Raw genomic sequence first — 16340 nt, 5'->3', positions numbered from 1 at the left:
TTGTGTGTGTGCTTCATCTCGGCATCCCATTCTTCTCCACATCCCCCTATTAAATGCCAGTCTACCATTGAGAGGTTAGACTCTGTCAGCTTAGTTACTCTTTCAAGAATAACTCTTTCAGCTGCTGTTCCACTGAACATCAGAAGCCATCGGTTCACTGCCAGTTCAGCTGCCTTCCAAGAAAGGGACACTGTACCTTTTCTGGATTGTAAAGGCCGCTTCAGGGATGGCACCATATTGTCCTGGCCTCAGAAGATGTCTTTTGTTAAAGCCACAACCACACTTGTCTTGGCAAGAATCGGTAGTCCTTTGTTTCGTGTCCTGTCTGTCCATTTTGTCCTGTTTGTCAGCAGTCGATTTGAGGATACTTTGTTGTCCAATGGCTAACTTTTGCCACAGTGAAAATTAACTCCATATGCAGTTTCTTCAATGCCCATATTTTCTCTGAACTAGATCAGTACTGCCAGGAGCTGACATGTCTCATAGTCATTAAAAAAAGGAAAAAAATTTCTAAGTTATTAAAACATTTTAAATGCCATATTCTGTAGATCTCTGAAGGGTTTGAAAATGGCCTGTCTATCTAAAATATATCTGCTTGATCTTGAACTATACCTAATATGACTACCAGTTCAATTGTAATGTCTAACTACTAACTTTAATTTCTTTATATCCTAATAGTTGGTAATAACAACATTCAAGGATCAGCAAATTGCATTACATTATTAAATGAATGGTATAAGTACAATATCTTGAACAAAATTAGAAATATATGTATGGCATTTTCTAACAATAGCAATCTCAATATATATAATTTGTATACAATATAAAAAATCCAATCCAATGTAAAGTATTTAAAACTAGTAATTGTCTTTTAAAAGTAGATTTGATAATCTATCTTTTTATCTATATTGTATCTATATCTTTTCTTTATTTTTCAACTTGCTGAGAATTAGACTGATATGTCATTGGTAACTAAGATATCAAAATCTTAGCAAGTGAGTTTTCTAATATCAAAATAACAAGTTAAACAATATGAGAGTCAAAGTATCTTAAATTTAAGTTTGAGCAGTACATGCCTTTAAAAAAGTAAATTAAATTAAATTGAACTTCACTAACATCTATGGGGGAGATGGTCTTTGAACCAATTGTATTTATTTGTTCACTTTTCATGGTTAATATTTAAATATTTTTTATCAGTCAGTACAGTCTGAGAAACAACTACTTCTAATAGATGTAATAAGCCACTTGTGATACCATCCAGTGTGTTCAAACAGAATATTACATCAACTATAATTGCATTTTGGACTGAGTTCAGTAACAACAACTGAAATCTTCCTTACTGTATTCTCTGTGGTTCACACATTATTTCTCTACTCCAGGTCTTAATGACTTTCTATTCATTCTCTTCTTGTTACAGTCCTTACAATTTTTGTGTCATTGAAACTACAGTGGAACCATGCATTAGAATTTTATCTCATTATGAAAACCTTCAATATCATGTTTGGATTGTGGTTTGAATGAGATGTCCCCCATATTCTTGGGTTACTGAATACTTGGTCTCCAGTTGGTAGCACTGTTTGGATAGGCTTAGGAGTTGTGACCTTGCTAGAGAAAATATATTACTGAGGGAAGGCTTTGAGGTTTAGAAAAGACTCCATCTAAAGGGCATGCTCTCTGCTTCTTGGTTGTGGTTTTATATTTGACTCTCAGCTGTGGCTCGTGCAACCTATTTGCTACCTGAGCTCTACAATCATGAACTATTATCCCTCTAAACATACAAGCCAAACAAATTCTTTCTTTTATAAGTTGTCTCAGTTATAGTGTTTTATCACAACAATAGAAAAGTAACTAATACATGGATGAAGTAAAAAGTAAAATGAGAAAATAGAAAGTGTTGCAATTTAAGGACGTTGACTGTAAGAAATAGACTGATTGACAAAGATTTTTCCCCAAAAATATTAAACATCAAAAACTAAGATATTGACACTAGAATTTTATCCTGGTCAAGTTAAGTATCTTTTCTTATAATTCTCTTAACTTTCTTCTCAGAACCATAATAGTATTGCAATGATTATATATAAAGTCTATATTCTCACTATGTAAAACTGTGGCCAAAGGTAGAAACTATATGGTATAAATCTGAATTCCTTTTTCCATGCTTATTGTGAAGCTGGGATGGGGGTGATCATTTGTCTGACTGCTACTTGCTTGAAAAGGGCATCCTCATATTTACTAGACAAAAATGTGTCACATGCATAACTGTAATATAGGGATAGGACACCTTTCCCTAAGATCTAGGTATTTGCACTTAATATGTCTGAGAAGCAAGTAAGAGGATATTTGTTAGATAGACATCAAGCATCATCTTGCATGGAAGGATAGACGTTCAATGCCAATTCCTCAAATGGTATTGTGTCTACTTAATTTATTATCTCCTTTCTATTCTTAAAAATTCTAAGCCTGTTGGTTAATATGTATGTTAAAAACAGAGAATTTAAAGAATTTTATTAGGCAAGTCTGAAATAAGCTTGTGAATTTATCTACTTTGGGTTTCTTTCTAAAAGCTAATCATATGTTTTAAACATCTTTTCTAAACTTGATTTATTAGTCAAGATTTAAATGTCATTGTGATAGCAGAGACATTTACTGATTCTTTTGATATCTACATGAATTTAGTCCTGAAAAATTACTATGAATATAGATATGGATAAAATGTGATGGTTTTATACAGATGCTGGAAATAAAAGTGTTGAAACAGGATAATTTTGATGTTATATACAAAATCATCCTACTGGCATCATCATTTTGTTTTGTTATATTGTTTTTAGATAAATACTCAGATTTTTCCCATGTTGAAAAAGAAAAGTCTTACTGAGAGCTTACTGAGTCTTACTGAAGGGTTTGATTTGCACCACTTCTACAAGAGGACTGATTACTTACCAGTGCCATCAAAATATAAAGATATGTGAGAATTAAAATAGTTGGTTGTATGTAAAATGACTGATGCACATTATGAACACAGTTTAATAATTGGTTGCTTCCTACAAAAAAAAATGCATCCATAGTATCCTGCAGAAAGGCTTCGAATTTTGTATTTTTTTGTACTGAGCTGATTTTCTTCATGATTAGTATTTCCCTTTAGATGCATTATGCCAGACACATCAATTGTTTTTCATCAATCATATTTGATTGCAATACTTGATTCAACTAAAACTGTCACCCAGTCTGTCACTTGGGAAATTCATGAGGGTTTTCTGTTATTGTTGATATATATTTATTTCTTGCTCATACTATTTTTCATTCTTCACTTCTTGGAAGTTTTACACAGCAGTATTCTAGAAAATTTGAAGGAACTGTTACTGACTTTAATTCTAAATAGTGAATACTTAATTGTAATTGAAAGGCTCATTAAGTTGTAGCACAGAATATTAAGTGATGTTGGAATTGTTTAATATTTTGGTATATTCCATGCATTTCTGTAAGGCAATTATCTTTCCTCATTATTAAAATGATAAATGGAAAAGCATTTTGCTGATAAAAACATATTCTTTTTTATCCCTGATTATGTGAATGCAGTTTGTGTTTCTGAATCCCGTGACGTGGCAATAGACTTGGTCTTTCCACTAATGAACTGACATGAGCTGTGGGATTTCAGGAGAATTTTTGACCTCCCATTAAAACTGATTATACTAATAATTTTTATTGTGAACTTTTAAAGACTTTACAAGAACAATTAAATGTTTCTAGATAAAAATTTTAAAAAGTTATGTTGTTATTTTAAACTAAAAAATTGCAATGGAAATAATATAATCACTACAAATTCAGCTCAATCATAGATGTCACATTATTCTTCAAATTGAGAATTTAATAGCCAGTTTTTTTTTAATTTGTCATTGATGTTAATCTGAGATGATAGTCAGGTCTTAAGGAATTACTTACAACTGCATTTGTTGAATAAACACTGGATGAAAATTCTTGACTTCTCGATATACCAGTCTGTACTTTCCTGTCATTCAAGAGTAGTGGCTTATAACTACTAAATGATGACTGAATGTGAATATCGAAAGTTACAATCCAAAATAATTGTATATTTTGTGATTTGTATAGTAGAAATATGGTAAGTTTTTGGGTTTACCCTGGAGATTTCAGCATTGTGTGACAGTTTCAGTTAACTGAATAAGTCCCCAAATCCTAACAGCTGTAAGAATTGCTTCTTGTGTCCTGAGACAATACAAACTTGTGAAAAGATGTCAAGGGAGATGTAAGTACTTTATACAGACTTCCAGGGAGATTAACCAACTGAAATTGTGTTTCAAAAATTTTAAATACTTTGGCATGTTAAATCATTCGAAAAACATAAAAACATACATACAATGAATTGGCTGAAATTAAATAATAACAAACACATGATAGTTAATATGAATATTTTTCCTACTACTTTGATGTGGAATTTGAAATAAAATTAAAAGAGAGAAAGAATGTACTCAATTTAGAAGAACATTCTAAAGATTTACTGAAACTCTTAAAAACAAAAATATGATAAGTTGTGCAATCATGTAGATATCTATATTAAATATATTCATCCTGTGGTTATACGTTTTGCAAAACAATATGATGCAGAAAGTTTATAATTTCCTATGGGCTCATTGTATGTTTCTCACAAAGAATAATCTTGTAATTGATCAATATAAGTACATAACAATATAGATATCAGATAACTTAGTTTTCTCAATTACAATTTATTGTAGCTATAGTTTTCCTGCCTGGCCCACAGTCAGGACAAATCTCTATCACCTTCCAGTCCCACAGCCACTCAGACCCAACCAAGTAAACACAGAAACTTATATTGCTTACAAACTGTATGGCCGTGGCAGGCTTCTTGCTAACTGTTCTTACATCTTAAATTAATCCATTTCCATAAATCTATACCTTGCCATGTGGGTCATGGCTTACCGGCATCTTCACATGCTGTTTGTCATCATGGTGGCTGGCAGTGTCTCTCTGACTCAGTCTTCCACTTCCCAGCTTTATTCTCCTCCTTGTCCCGCCTATACTTCCTGCCTAGTCACTGGCCAATCAGTGATTTATTTACTGACCAATCAGCAACACACTTGACATACAGACCATCCCACAGCAATTTATCATTGATTTTATTAGTTTGCTACTAAGGATAAGACCTGTGCTGTGTTAGAGGACCTTTCTTTTCTAATTGACTAGATTGTAAACACAAACACTCAAAGAACATTAAAACAGGGAGACAACATGTGTAAAAGAGGACCAATGTAGTTCCAATTAAATTTTGAGCACATTATTCACATAAATAGGAACAATAACTGCCACGCCCACGACGGTGTCGCCCGTGTGACAAATGCCTTGGATGAGGTGGTTACGTGGGAAAGGGGGGCTTGCGGCCCTCGGGTCTATGCCCCCAGCAACCCCTTATCAATCTGCCCGAATCATGGTGCCAGGCTACACGGAACTACGCAAAATCTGCTTGCAGAGGCTGGCTGACACTCTGCCTTTTTCTCTTTGCAGCTGTGACTATTGCTGTTTCCTTGTGTATTGATTTCAGGAAGTTAACTCTCAATGTTCCTGATGTGCCCATAAAGAGAATAATGATTCCTCAAAAGTGACCTCAATACCCCCACCTATAATTCAAGCTTTTAGGCAAACAGTTAAAGAGGGTCCTAGAAGTTTGGAGGAATTTATGAATGATTTAGAGCAAATAGAACTTATGACTCAAAGGGACAAAGATTCTAACAAAGAGAGAATAAAAGTAAGAGTCCAGGAACTCATAAACAATCCACATGTACAGCCAACAGCAGCTACAAGGAAACAGTTACAGAAATTAGCCATTGCTACAAGAATTATCCAGGGACAAATAGAGTTTCTCATCAAGGGCCGGTGGTGGCAACCCCCTAACTTTAATCCTACATTTAATAATTATTTGGAGCCATTGCCCTTTATGGGAGCTTATGATAAACATGGGAACCAATGGGTGAATCATAATAGTATGAAAACAGAATGGCATAAGTTACAGTTCATGGAAAGAAAAGTGCTGTGGGATGTATGGCAAATGTGTTGCTGATTAATCAATAAAACACTGATTGGCCATTGGCTAGGCAGGAAGGATAGGCGGGTCAAGGAGGAGAATAAAGCTGGGAAGTGGAAGGCTGAGTCAGAGAGACACTGCCAGCCACCACGATGAGAAACAGCATGTGAAGATGCCTGTAAGCCACGAGCCATGTGGCAAGGTATAAATTTATGGAAATGGATTAATTTAAGCTGTAAGAACAGTTAGCAAGAAGCCTGCCACTGCCATACAGTTTGCAACCAATATAAGTCTCTGTGTTTACTTGGTCGGGTTTGAGCGGCTGTGGGACTGGCAGGTGATAGAGATTTGTCCTGACTGTGGGCCAGGCAGGAAAACTCTAGCTACAAATGGCGCCCAACATGGTGGCAAGAGTTTCCACCTAAAAACTGAGAAAAAAGATTCTAAAACGGAGCTAAAAACAGATCCTAATTGTCTCTCTCAAATGAGCGGCAGCTGCCGGTTTGAGCTACTTGTGGGTTCCTAGTGTGTGTGCTCCACCTGCAGTAGGGCGGGAATGAGGCCTCTGCAAATGGCACATTAAGCTGTGTGGTGGATTTAGCCTTTGCTAGTACAAAAAAAAAAAAAGAGGTTTCTGGACTACACGCTGCTTGGCTAAAAGCATAGACCCCCAATAGCTCCCAGAGCTGGTGGTAAACGTAGCCATGTTGGGAAGCTGAGGTGGGCAGAGCCAGCAGCCACAGCTGCTGCAGTTTAAGGCAATAGATTCACAATAAGACAGATTCAGATGTAATAGTTTAAATGTGTGTAAGAAATACGTAGGCTTGAAAGAGACAGAAAAGGTGATATATACAGTTATATAAAGAAATAGTTTTTAAAAGTAAAGTCTTTAAAGACACAGTAAAGGTAATATAAAAAAATAAGCCACGTGAAGATGAATATTACACAGAGAATCTGGATTGTGTTGTCTTTGGGATTTTTAACTGCAGAAAAACATTTGATTGTAAAAGCTGTTGAGTTATGCCAAAATGTATATTTTAAAGATACCTTGACTTCAAAATTTGGATATAAGGATATGTTGCTTTGGAAAAGAGTCTCTTTTGTTTCCACAGAAAGCCAGAGGCTATGGATTTGTTCAAGATTAAGATACATCAGGTTTGACCAGCCAAGACCCCCTGAAAGGTCTCTGATGACACCATGGCCCAGATGATCCAACATCCAGAACGGTTTGAAGGCATCTGGCTCAGACGATACAGCCTCATGGACTATTCTATAATTCTAAAATTTTGTTTGTTTCCCCATAAGATACAGCGCCCCCCTCCAGCAGGAAGTAGTAAGAGAAGCTATGCCCAAATTCCCAAATTATATGTAATTTTACTTTGTTAAGGTTAAAACCTTCCTTTTTGAAAAAAAAGGGGGGAAGTGCTGTGGGATGTATGGCAAATGTGTTGCTTATTAATCAATAAAACACTGATTGGCCGTTGGCTAGGCAGGAAGTATAGGTGGGGCAAGGAGGAGAATAAAGCTGGGAAGTGGAAGGCTGAGTCAGAGAGACACTGCCAGCCACCACGATGAGAAACAGCATGTGAAGATGCCTGTAAGCCACGAGCCATGTGGCAAGGTATAAATTTATGGAAATGGATTAATTTAAGCTGTAAGAACAGTTAGCAAGAAGCCTGCCACGGCCATACAGTTTGCAACCAATATAAGTCTCTGTGTTTACTTGGTCGGGTTTGAGCGGCTGTGGGACTGGCAGGTGAGAGAGATTTGTCCTGACTGTGGGCCAGGCAGGAAAACTCTAGCTACAGAAAAGCTAGGTCCCAACCCCCCTGGTGCCTTCTCACCTGCAGGCAAAGGTTAAATATTGTCACACAAATGAAACCATGGTTAGAACGATGGTGGGAAGGGTTTAATTTTGATACAAAACAAAGGTCTAATAATTATGTAGAAGGAAAACTTCAGCTAGGGCCGTAATGTTCTCTATCTTGATGAGGGACCACAAAAGAGGAAATAACACCTGTACTCATGAGATCTGTTAGTCATTCTGAGAAAATTGTGTGGCCACATTGTTAATTCTATGTCTATCGCCCCACTGGCCGATTGCCATGTTTCCTCAAATGAATGTATAAAAACACTGCTTGATCTGAATAAAATTGCAGCAGTTTCACAGCATACTCTGGTGTCTGTGTCTGTCTGTCATTCGCCGAATCTCACTTATCCTGAGTACCTTCACACCGTTCTCCCTCGGTCTGGTGTTCCAGCTGAGACCCAGTTTGCGGCAAAAAAAAAAAAAAAAAAAAAAATCCTAAAATACGTATTGAAACCCAAACACCTTGGAAAACTAAAGGAATCCCATGTAAAAAGAAGCAATACTAAATCATACATGATTTCTAGCTGTACTATAGTGCTATTAATGTATTAATTACAAGAATAATGAATGAAAGAAAGAATGGATGGACAAAAGAGAGAACAGACAAAAGGAGGAAGGAAGGAGAAAGAGAGAGAGAGACAGAGACAGAGAGAGAGAGAGAGAGAGAGAGAGAGAGAGAGAGAGAGAGACCAAACAAGCAAGCAAAAATTGGAAGTGATGATATATGCCTATAATTTGGGCACTCAATGGAAAGGGAAAGTGAAGTATTAGAAGTTCAAGGCCATCCTCTACTACACAGCAAGCCTGAGGCTATCTTGGAATATATGATACCCTACATCAAAAAATAAAATAATGCTGGACAGTAGTGTCACATGCCTTTAATCCCAGCACTTGGGAGGCAGGGGCAGGTGACTTTGAGGTCAGCCTGGTCTACAGAGCTAGTTCCAAGACAACCAAGGCTTCATGAAGAAACTCTGTCTTGAAAAATCAAAAAACAAAATAGATGGATGGATAGGGAGAGAGAGAGTGAGAGAGAGAGAGAGAGAGAGAGAGAGAGAGAGAGAGAGAGAGAGAGAGAGAGAGAGAAATCTAAGTGGTAGGATGATGGCTCAGTAGGGAAACTGTTTGCTAAGCCAACATAAGGGCCTAAATTTGAATTCCCCAGGTCTCAAATAAAAGTCAGGCATGACAATATGCTCCTATAATCCAAAAGCTAGGAGATGAACACAGGAATATTTTGAAAGTTTACTGGTCAGATATTCTAGTCAAATTGGAGAGCTATTGTTTCTGGGGGAGGTGATGAAGAGATACATGATATAATCTTACACACACACACACACACACACACACACACACACACACACACACACGCATGCACACACATGCATATACACACAATGAAAAGTAGGGAGAAAAAAATATTAGTATGTAACTGTAACACAGATTGCTAAACGGTCTTATTAATAAAAAAAAAACCTGGAGCCAGATATTGGGGTGAAAACTGAGAGATCATAGAAAAAGAACAAGCCACAGTCAATCTCACTTTGCCAACTCCTCAGCCAATACTGTTTCCACAAATCCTCAGACAGAAGGGATTTCAGCTAAACTGCTTCTAAAAGCCTAAATGCTTAAAAGCCTCTAGTTCCTGGACTTCGTGCCTTATATACCTTTCTGCTTCCTACTATCACTTCCTGGGATTAAAGGCATGTGTCTTTCCCAAGCAAGACATGAGCTCTCAAGTCCTGGGATTAAAGGTGTGTGCCACCATGGCTGGCTCTGTTTCCAGTGTGGCCTTGAACTCACAGAGATCTGGATGGATTTCTGCCTCTGAAATGCTAGGATTAAGGGTGTGTGCCACCACTGTCTGGCCTCTATGTCTAATCTAGTGGCTGTTCTGTTCTCTGACCCCAGATAAGTTTTATTAGGGTACACAATATATTGGGGGGCCCGTTATATCACCACATGTAACCACTTTAAAAGAAGTATTAAGTTTTAGAATCAATGTTCAATTTCTATTCCCCATATAGAGAAATATGTTGTCATTACACTGTAATTAATGAGCTATGCTTTCCTTAAGTAATTAAATGCTAGATTTTCAGACTCATCCCCTTATTAATTAATTTATTTCATTTACTCATTCTAACTCATTCATTTATTAATTTATTTAACAAATCATTACTGGGTGGCAAATATTTTTTGCCTGGTACTGAATCTGTCTCACTAAGATCCTGGATTTAGTATGCCAGTTTGGTGAGCTAGGAAAACAGGCTTTTCCAGTTTTTCCATAGATGGAAATTTCTTTCTATAATTTTGGCAATTATGGAAGACTTCTACTTATAAACCAAACTCTGTTTTCTTCTTTACCATCCATTTGTATGTATTTCTTTGCTTTCCTTAAATTAGCATATGGTTGTATAACTGATCTTACTCTAGCAAAATGTCAGCAGATAACATTTATACTACATAGCCCACTCCATTAAATTTCTCCTGTGCTAGGTTCTTTTAATTTTCCCTTTTCCCCTTTCCAGTAGATGCTATACTATATCCAGCATAGTCAGAATGACTTGTGGTACATTTGAAAAAGCTTCCTGCATGAAGGTCCCCTGAGTTGCTATCCAAAAAAAAGCTTTCAAGACTGCTAACTGAAGAAAAATAAACTTCAAGTGTTCAATGTAGAAAAGCCATGAAGTTGAGTCCATTGATTAGCAAAGGTGAAAATGCCTCAAATCCTAGATTCATGATTATTTTTTGATGGAACAATGTTATTAATCATGGAAAATGTGCTTTGTCAAATTAGAGGTATCAAGCTGGCCCTGGGTCATTGCTAAATGCACAGTTAATCCCATAATAAATATTTCACTGATGAATTTGTGCCACTATCAAATTCCACTTATTATCAATTCCACTCAACTTTATTTCTTATTTCTGATCTTGTAAGATTTCTAAACAGGTGAAAAAGTATCCTCAAACTCATTTTTCCTTCTCTTAAGGTGGACAGATTTTTGGTTCTGGTTAAAACAATCCATGTTCTAGTCATATTATTATAGTAACAATGAATATTTATTACCAGAGATTGCACTGAATGTGTCACATATATCATAACATTTCATCTTTGATGTAATTACTGTTGCAATAGCTGATACTACCAGTTATTGAGTGGAAACTTAGATATATTCAACAACTTGAAATGACCTTACTCCAAACATTGGCGTGATGAAATATAAATAAGAACTTGGCTTTTGTTGAATCTATATTAGAGAAGAAAAGTACTCATAGATTGAAGAAGACCTTGGTGAAGTATTTTAATAGTTCTTTTTGATGCCAGGAATGATCTTAGCACATTTTCATTACTCTTATTATTAGTACTATTACTGAGATATAATTCTCATGTCATTCAATACTACAATGCAAAAATTATTTGATATGAGTTACATTCAAAAAGATTGTGTAAGCAATACTAGTTTTAAATCTAAAATTTTGTCACCTATTTCAAAAGAAAACCAATTCTTTTTTTAACTTTTTATTGATTCTTTGTGGATTTCACATCATATATCCAGATCCAACTCATCTTCCCAACCCCTCTCTTCTGCCCTCTGTCCTTGCCAAAACAAAATTTAAAAGTAAAACAAAAAACAAATAAACAAAAAAACAAGCATAAAACAACAAAACAAAACAAATAAAAAAGACACATTTTTAAAAAAATCTTGGTTGCAGGGTGGTGGTGGCACACACCTTTAATCCCAGCACTTGGGAGAGCAGGGGCAAGCGAACCTCTGTGAGTTCTAGGCAACCTTGGGCTACAGAGTGAGTTCTAGGATAAGCTCCAAAGCTATACAGAGAAACCTTGTCTCAAAAAAAAAGAAAAAAGAAAAATTTAAAAAAAAATCTTGGCATGGAAGCTGTAGTGTGGCCCATTGAGTCACAAAGTATACTCTTTAGTACATACATCTTTACTTGCAAGTGTTCATTGCAATGCATCATTGGTCTGGTTTGAGACCCCTGGCTTCTGTTGTACCCTCTATATTGGTTCTTCACTGGGACTCTTGGGTATCTTATTGTTGCCTTGAATCATGCAGATCATGTAGCTTTGAATCTGCAGGTCTGGTCCCTTCATGCACTCTAGCAGTTCATAGATGAGATGAGTGATGGGATGTGCTGTGGGATGTCTTTCTGTATGCTGTGAATATGTGTTGCTCTGATTGGTGATAAATAAAGCTGCACTGGCCTATGGCAGGGCAGGATGAAGCCAGGTGGAAAAATCCAGGAGAGATAGTGAGAGGAGAAATTAGAGTAAGGAGAGATGCCAGCCATTGCCCAAAGAGCAGCAAGATGCCAGCAGACTGATAATGCCACAGCCACATGGTAACTTATAGATTAATAGAATTGGGCTGTTATAAGAGATAGCTAGCAAGAAGCTTGAGCCATAGGCCATCCAGTTCATAATTAATATAAGCCTCTGTGGGTTTACTTGGGTCTGAGCAGATGAGGGACTGGGCAGGACACAGGAAAACTTCCAACTACAAGGATGGGTTACTTCATAGTCCTGTTTTAGGACTTGGGTGGTAGCTGGGTTGGTTAGCCTGCCAGCTTTCCTTCATCAGTACCACCCAGACAAGCTGTCTGGTACTGTCTGGGCTACCTTACCCAATACAGCAGACAGCAAGGAACTAGGCCAGTTCTTCTGCTTTTACACACTAGGGTCCAGCTCACTAACACTCACAGCACCAGGGCCAGTCCTACTGTTTTGCCCAGGTGAGGTGCAGGGCCCACTTTCTGGATTGCAGCACTTGGTGAGGGGCAGGGTCAACTCTTCAGTTCTATGTCCCCAAGCTAGCTTTCCCACATCTCACAGGTGGCAAGGGTTGGGAGCTTATTTCCCTTATACTTGCCTCCCCACAGAATACTAGGGAGGAGGCAGAGACTGCTCACTTGATCTCATGCCCACAGGCCCGGCTCACCTGTGCCCGTGACAACATGGTCAGCTCTAGTGTGCTGCCCAGGTAAGGTGCCATGCCCACTCTCCCATGTGCTGCAACTGGTGAAGGGCAGCGGCAGTTCTACTCTCAAGGCCCTAGGGCCATCTCTCTCACCTGCTTCGGGAGGCAAGGGGTGAAGGGAGGAGGGCATTTTTTCCTCTCCCATGCCACCACTTGGCAGATGAGGGAGGAGTTAGTCCTCCTACTTTCAGGCCATCTGGGCCAGCTCACCTGTGCCCCATTAACAGTGTCAGCTCTATTGTGCCACCCTGCTGGGGTGAAAGACCTCTCTCCCTAGTGCTGCTGTTGTTGGGGGCAATGTGAATTCTCTCACTCTCATGACATCTGGGCCAGCTCTACCACCCGCCACAGGCAACAAGGGGCAGGGGAAGGGGGAAGTCATCTGTCCTTCTCCTACTCTACCATATGGCAGATGAAGGGTGGGGCTAGATCAGGCATGTGCTTTCTAGCACTAGATCACCTGTGCCCTTGTCAACAGGGTCAACTCTACTGTGCTACCTGGAATAGGTGCAGGCTCTACTCTCCCAAATGTTGCAGCCAGCCAATGAAGGACAGGATCAGCTTTCCCATTCTCATGACCCCTGGATCAGCTTTACCTGTCTGCAGTAGGTGGCTAGAGGTACCACCGAGCAATAGACCATGGGGCTAGCTCTCATACTCTTGAGTTTTCAGGACAGGCTCACTAGCACCCCAGCCAGCAGGGACAGTTCTACTGTGCTGCCCTGGGGTGGTACAGGGTTCAATCTCCCTAGTGTTGTAGTTGGTGAGGGGCAGGCCTAGTTCTCCCTAGTGCTGTAGCCAGTGATGGGCAGGGCCACCTCTGTGTGGCCCTATCCTCACTGCTTTCGGTGGTTATAGGAAGAAGCATGGACATCAACACAGACTACTGCTGCAGCAGGGCTACAGACCCAGATGTAGCCCCTGGCAGCAGCTCAGGCATGAATGACACCAGGGTACCAAGTCACAGCACAGGCTACTCAGATCTGCCTGGACCTGGCAGAGGCTCAAACCTTGGACAATAACCTGGCCCTATGTGGAGGGCCAGGCACCTGACATCTATATGGCCGTTAGTCTTGCTACAGGCCATGGACATCCATACAGAGCCCAACTGTAGTTGGATCACAGACTCAGACATGGTCTTTGGCAGTAGCCTGGGCTCAGATGTCACCATGACCCCAGTTGGTAGTACAGATCACTTATATCACCATGGACCCAATGGTACTGTGGTCCTTGAACTCCCACGTGGCCCCTTGTGTGGGCCCAGATTCTAGGCATCCGCATGGCCTTCAGTGGCAAACAGGAACCTTAGATATCAGTGTAGGCCCTGGCTGGGGCAGAGCCATGGACTCAGACATGGCCCTGGCTGCAGCTTAGTCCCATAAGACACTCTGGCCCTGGGTTTCAGTACATGTCACTCAGATCTGTATGGACCCTACAGCTGCACAGCCCTCCAGCATGAAAAAGGCCTCAGGTGGAGACCCAGTGTAGATGGATTTTGGGGGGAGGGGCTGACACCTCACAAAAAATTACATGGAGACCTATTATTAATTGTGAAAGTTCCGTCTATAGCTTAGGCTTGTCCCATTAGCTGTTATAACTCAAATTAACCCATTTATATTAATCTACATTTTGCTTCATTGCTTTTTACCTCTCTTCCATCTTGAACCTCCTGTTTCCTCTTCCTGTCCTCTGGCATCTCTCCTGCACCTAGATTCATCTCTCCTTCTCTCTATGCCAGGAAATCCTGCTTAACCTCTTCCTGCTTAGTTATTGGCCATTCAGCTCTTTATTAAACCAATTAGAAGGCACTTTGGCAAAACACATTTCTCACAGTGTACAAAAAGATTATTACACAAGAGCCCAGATCCTAGGCATCAGTGTGGACTTTGGTGGCAATAAGGGTCACAGATATCAACACAGACTCAGGCAGTGGTAGGACCACAAACCCAGACATGGTCCTTGACAACATCCTGGGCCTAGAGGTCATTGTGGCCTTAGGAAAATAAGAGTAACAGGTTCTATTCTAGGGCCTATAACCTCCCAAGCTAGAAGTTTTGACCTAGATTACAGTAATATGAATATGATTCCCTCCTGGAATGCAGGCCTCAGATAAAATTAGAAATCAATTAGTTAGACCATAAAACTTGGACTACTGTTATTTCAGTGGGTACATCTTCTGTGACAAATCAATATTATAATTTGTAGGATTCAGTGCCAGGAGATATCATTGATATATCACATTTCTTCTCCAGAAGCTTTCATAGCCCTTTCTGGCACTATAAAAGGTAGCCAACAGGGAGGAAATTTCCCTTTTTGGTTGAGATTGATGTTTCTACGTCCGACAGTGTGATGTTGTCAGCAATATGGTCTTACCGTATAGCTATATTGGGTAACCAAGGGCAATGGCAATTGTTTGTGTTATTTTAGAGCCTGGGTCTACAGCTTGTGCTGCAAGTTGTGAAATTCACCCCCACTATGTCTTGTACCCTGACAGCAGATCTGGCCTCCATCTTGGATTCACATTTTCTTCATCTCCTCTGTAGGTTGTAAAACTTCTCATGTGCCTGTAGGACTTACATGGGTCAGATCCAATCCATGTTCCCACCTGTCATTTTATAATTTCTTATTATATTCACATTCTTTTCAATTCTTTAGAATTTTCTGTAAACTATCATGTTATCTGAGAACAAGAATTTTATTTACTCTTTACCAAGATACATATGCATTTTCTTTCTTTTTACTGTGTTTTAAAATAATCGAATGTGCAAAGGCACCTGTGCAGAAGTCAGAAGACAGTTTTGGGGAGTCAGTTGATCAGTTGTTTCTCTTCTTCTACCTTTATATGTAGTCCAGAAATCAAACTCAAGTCACTAGGCTTTTGTCACAAACATGTCTATTCATTGATCCATTTCATCTGCCTTACTTTTAGCATCTCATTGCATTCGTTAGGACTTCTAAATAATGTTTACTAGAAGTAGCAATTGGAAATATATGTTTGTCTCTTCATCTTACTGTATAGTTTCTTACACTACTCTTTAAAATGTGGAGTTTCCATCCTTTCCTAGTTTGCTACGAGTTATTGTTTATTTGTTTTGTTCTGTTTTCTTTTGGTACATGATCACTCTATGTAGCTCTGGCTATCCTTGAATTCACTATGTAGTTGGTCTAGCCTCAGACTCACAGAGATCTGCCTGCCTCTGTTTCCCAAAGTGCTGAGATTAAAGGAGTGTGCCACCATGGCCCTCATGCTGAGAATTTTTATTATGATTGATTTTGTATTTTCTGAAATGCATTTTGCTTGTCTATTAGTGTGGTCATATAGCTTTTTTTTATTATTCTTTTGCCATATATTACATCCTGATAGCAGTTTCCCTTCCCTACCCTTCACCCAGCTTCTCTCCAACCTTCCCTCTCCCCCAGA

This window comes from Peromyscus eremicus, chromosome X (genome assembly GCF_949786415.1).
Source record: "Peromyscus eremicus chromosome X, PerEre_H2_v1, whole genome shotgun sequence".
In the NCBI taxonomy this organism is placed as follows: domain Eukaryota; kingdom Metazoa; phylum Chordata; class Mammalia; order Rodentia; family Cricetidae; genus Peromyscus; species Peromyscus eremicus.
Note: the sequence above shows the minus strand (reverse complement) of the source record.